The following is a 5,406-nucleotide window of genomic DNA, read 5'->3' on the forward strand; positions in this document are numbered from 1 at the left end:
TTCTTCTTCTGAGCCTCAGTTTCCTAATCTGTAAAATAAAAAAAGCTAGAATGGATGACCTCTAAGTGTCCCCTATGCTCTAAGACTTGAGGAATTCTATGTATTCCATGCCATGGGCCCTTACTGAACCACTTTCCTCTCATGCTAGGAGTCACCTTAGTGTATTTACCTCCCGAGTTCTTTCTGTTCAGTCTTTACATCATAGGTTTTGAATATGTCTCCACAGATTCAACTTGTTTTGTCAGCCACAAAGGCATCAATGGGAGCTTTGGCTACTTTTCACTTCTCACAATGCTGACAGTATTCATTCAGCCTGCTCTTGTTTTGGATATAGTAAAAATAAGCCATAGAATTATCCATATTGCTGTCCTACCTTTTTGGCCCACCTCCCTGTCAAGGGAGGTGGATAGGATTAGAGTGTGGGTTGGGGGAAGAAGGAGGAGCTTGTTCCAAAAAAAGAGGAGGGGAATAATAAAGAATTCTGCAAAAAAAAAAGTGTATATGTATATGATGAATACTTTTCTCCAGATAATTGAGAGCACTATTTTAGTCATGTCATTTTCCCTTAACACTTTCTTTTTAAAATTTTGTTTTATTTTCCTTTTTATTGTTTTTGAAACTGGATCTCCCTGTCTCCCCTAGGATGGAAGAGCAGGGACCATTCACAAGCCTGATCCTATTATGATCATAATGGGAGCTTTGATTTGATCCACTTCTGACCAGGATTGGTTTGAACTTCCATAGACAACCTCGTTTCCCCCTCCCCAACCATATTAATGCTTAACTTAATGTGGACACTCTATCACCTTAGTCCAACTTAGTTCAGAACTCCTGAGCTTGACACCCACTATCCTGAGTCTTCCTGTTAGCAGGAATGACAGGTACGCATTGCCTTTGCTGGTGGACTGTTCATTTTCAATGTGAACCTTTCCATTATTCAACTCATTGTCATGACATTCAAAGCCTTCTACAGTCTCATCCCCACATACCTTTCCAACACAGTCTTCTAAATTTCTGCTATCTGAACCCTATGATCTAACCAAGTTAATTTGTGTTGTTCCTGGCACATGCCATGAGCCTCCTGTGATGTTCTCTCTGCCTGGAATTCCTGTATATTTCATCTCTACACATTAAGATCCTATCTTTTTGCCTGGGCCTAAAGAACCATAGAATATTAAAGCTGTAAGGTTCATAGAATTTAGAAATAGATGGTATTTTACAGAATATGTAATCCAAACAAATAAAAAATAAAGAACATGTAATCCAACCCCTTTATTTTATAGTTGAAGCAGTGGAGGCTCAGTGAAGTTAAATCCTCACCCAAGGCCGTACAGTAAGTCACTGGTAGAACTTGGACTACAGCTTGGGTCTCTTGACCCTAGTCCACTCAGACTCTTCTGTGAAATTTTCACTGAACGCTGCAGCCAGAAATCATCTTTGCCTTCTCTGAATGCTTCATTTATCCCATTCAAAAGGCTATCCACAGTGGGCAGCTAGGTGGCACAGACACAGCACTGGCCCTGGACTCAGGAAAACCAGTTCAAACCCACCCAGCCTCAGGCACTTCCTACCTGAGTAATCCTGAGAAAGTCACTTAACCCCATTACCTCCAAAAAATGAAAACAACAAAAAAAAAACCCCAAAAGGTTATTGTGTGGAAGAGGGATTTGACTGGCTTGGCTTAGAAAGCAGGACCAAGAGCGATGAGTAGAGGAAACAGTGATGGATCGTTAGACTCAATGCAAGGAAACATTTCCTGCCAGTCAGAGCTAACCAAAAGGACAGTGGGCATTCTCAGGAGGTGTGGTTTCCTCTACTGGAGATCTTCAACTGAAAGTTGGAAAGCCATGTGTTAGGTATATTAGAAGCAATTCCTGTTCAGGTGGGACTCATTGGCCTCTGAAATCCTTCCTGAGATTCTATCTTTTTGATTCATGAGAGGCAGTATGGGGTAGTGGTTAGAGAGCTGGCCTTGAAACCAGGAAGATCAAGGTTCAAGTCCTGCCCTAGCACATACTGGTTGTGTGATTGAAGCCAAGCCACATAAGGGGTACAGGCCCTCTCTGAAACACTAAGGTGCAGAGAAGGAGTCAACCTTTAACCTGAATTGGTTGAGGTGGTTTCTTCAAATGGGAGTTCTCTGTATTACTGAAATCACAGGTCCAGACCCTATTCCCTATCATTCTGATGTGGCATGTGAACCACACTACCTTGTAGTGCAGTTATTTATATAAACGTCTTACCTTTTCTACTGGATGGTAATCTATTCGAGGACAGGAACTATGCTTTTTACTTTTCTGTATACCCTACAGCATCTATATACACAGAAGGTACTTAATACTTATCTCTTTAATGAATGAATGAATGAGATAGGAATAGTGGGGAATGACTTGAGGTTTCATTCTTAGATGGACCTGGCATGACCCTGGACATCCTGGTTGGAACCAACACTCCAGACTATCCTAAGGATAGGCTGGGTCCTGGAGGATAAGAATAGTGAACTCACATTAACTTGACCACTCTCCTAGGTGGATTTTCCTCTGTGTCAGCTGGCAACAAAAGATGTATTGGCAACCTTGCCCCAATAATGAATCTAAAAAACTTTGCAGTTATTTAACTTGGTGATATTAAATCATGCCATACACGACAATTTTAAGCTACTTTTCCATTCAAACCCCTATATCCATGAGGTATTGGCAACATCTCACACAGCTGCTGCCTTTGCCCTTTATTCTTAATCTTCTACAGTTTGCAGTGCAGAGGACTCAAAATTCAGAAACTACATGGAGAAAGCAATTAAGTCAAGCCAAATCAAGAAGCATTTACTATATGCCAGGCACTGTAATAAGGATTTGGGATGTAAGTAGAAGACAAAAGAAAGACAGTCCCTGCCCTCAAAAAGCTTACATTCTAATGGGGGAAGAAAGCACATGTAAGGCAACTGCAAAGGGGCAGAGTGCAAGAAAAGGGAAGCTAGGTACTTGTGTGGATGTGTGGTAGTAAAGCCCAGAGTTAGAAACAGAGCTGGGGGAATGAATGATGAGTAACTTGTACTCTTCCTCAAAAATGGAAGTTTTGGGAGAAACTCACCAATGGGAGAAGGGGGCTATAGGGTCACAGGGATTTTTAAGGTAAGAAGGCAGTTAAGGCATGGTAGAAAATTCTAGAGACTCAGAAGCAGTTCTGGGAGAGGAATAGAGCAGAATATAGACATAAAGAATTTTTCCAAAATACCAAATACCATTCCCCTTTGAGGACAGAGATGCTTTTTTATAATGCTGAGCATGAGGTGTTCCTTTTTACAATTCTATTGACAGGTTTATATATTGACAGAGAGTCACAGACAGTGGTACCTATGAGGGAGCTGAAAGAGCACACAGAAAGGTACCAAATTACATAGGCAGGAGAGCAAGAGACAACTTGAAGGAAATGAAGGTCTGATGGAATAACTGCTGACGTGACAGTTTGAGTGAAAATAGAGGTCCCCATCCATTCTGCAGATTACCTGAAGGACAAGATCTATGGCATTTTTCTGGGGCAGATGTTGGATGGCCAGTTACCCAGAAGATGACTCACTGAAAAATTACTGCGAGTGGCTGTGTGTTCACTGGGAGACCCCGGTTGGCTTTAGAGGTTGTAAATGATGGTCATTCCTAAGAAGTAACAAGAGAGGGTCTGTCAGCTGTGCAATTACTTTGTGTTGGCAGGACACTTTGGAGTCAAGAAAACATTGGCTGGAGTTCAAGGCCAAGATTTTGGATCAGCTGCCGCCGTAATTTTTCAAAAATGTGATGACTGCTCCTCAAGAAATAGTTTCCTAAGTAGGCTGTAGGAATGTCTCCTGTTCGTGTTTGAAAGACTTTGAAAGAACAAATCCCTTAAGCAACTACCAACATGGCATATTTATCATAGGTTATTTGGTGTTTAGAATCAGCAAATCTCAGAGTTGTGAGAAACCTTAGAGGTCAGCTAGTCCAACCCTAGCTCAAATCAGAAATTTTCTGTAATATCCCCAACAAGTGGCCATCCATTTGAATACCTCCAGTGATGGGGAACTCATTACCAAAGGAAGCAGTCTATTCTATTTCTAACAGTGTGAACTGTTGGGAACCTTCTATCAGTTGAAATCCTCTTCTTTATAATTTCTACCCATAACCCCAACTCTGAGACTGAACAAAAATTCAGTCTCTTACTTCAAAAGAATTCTAATCTCTCATCCTTCAAAATTTGGCTCTTTGTCTTCTCAAGTCATTTCTTCTCAAGGTTAAACATCCCCAAATTTGTTCAATGAATTCAGTTCCTAGTTTAATGCCTCGCACATAGTAGGTACTTAGTAAATTGAATTTTTAAATTAATCATTCCCAGCTACCACCTCATTATCCCAGTCGTCATCTTCTGGATGTGCTCCAAATGAACAACATCTCTTCTAAAATGTTATATTCAGATCTACACACAGTAAAAATAACTGACATTAAGACAGCGTTTTAAATTTTTAAAATTGTTTTAAATATGGTATCTAATTTTAAAAACATAGTGAAATAGACATTATTTGTTATTGTGTCATTTTCAGTCATGTCTGATTCTCTGTGACCCCATTTGGGGTTTTCATAGCAAAGGTACTGGAGTGGTTTGCCTTTTCCTTCTCTAGCTCATTTTACAGATGAGGAAACTGAGGCAAACAGGGTTAGGTGACTTGCCTAGTGTCACACAGCTAGTAAGTGTCCGAGACTAGATTTGAACTCAGGAAAATGAGTCTTGCTGACTCCAGGCTGGGTACTCTATCTACTGTATCACCTTGCTACCTTATAGATACTATGGTAGACAGAGTAGCTACTATAGATATTATTCATTTGAATTTTACACATGAGGAATCTAAGGTTTGGAAATGTTAATTGACTTGCTTAGGGTCACATAACTAGTAAGAGTCAGAGGCAGAATTTGAACTCAGATATTCCTGACTACAGGTCTAGTATGGTGTCTACTATACCATGTTGTCTCTCTTATAATACAGCACTTGTATCTATGTATCTATCTACATATCTGCCTATCTCTCTACTTCCTTTTTGACATATAAAATATAAAAATCTAATGACAGGCCTTCGGAAATTTGTACCAAGGTGATGAGGCAACTACAGCCATTTTTTTTCATTGTGCAGAAAATGGGATAATAACATGCCATGCCTCACCTGGAGAACAAATGATAAAACAGCTCTTGACAGTGTGGTGGGTGCATATGACATCCGACACAGTTGTAATAGTGGTCAGTTTTGCTTAACAGTTTTACAAGGGAAGGTTCAATTAGGACAGAGGCACAATAGCAAAATATTGTGGTGTAAAAGCAAAAGGCATTCCATAGTTTGGGGGATGTCTGAACAAATTGTGCCACATGAATACATCGGGATATTA

Source organism: Trichosurus vulpecula, chromosome 1 (genome assembly GCF_011100635.1).
Source record: "Trichosurus vulpecula isolate mTriVul1 chromosome 1, mTriVul1.pri, whole genome shotgun sequence".
In the NCBI taxonomy this organism is placed as follows: domain Eukaryota; kingdom Metazoa; phylum Chordata; class Mammalia; order Diprotodontia; family Phalangeridae; genus Trichosurus; species Trichosurus vulpecula.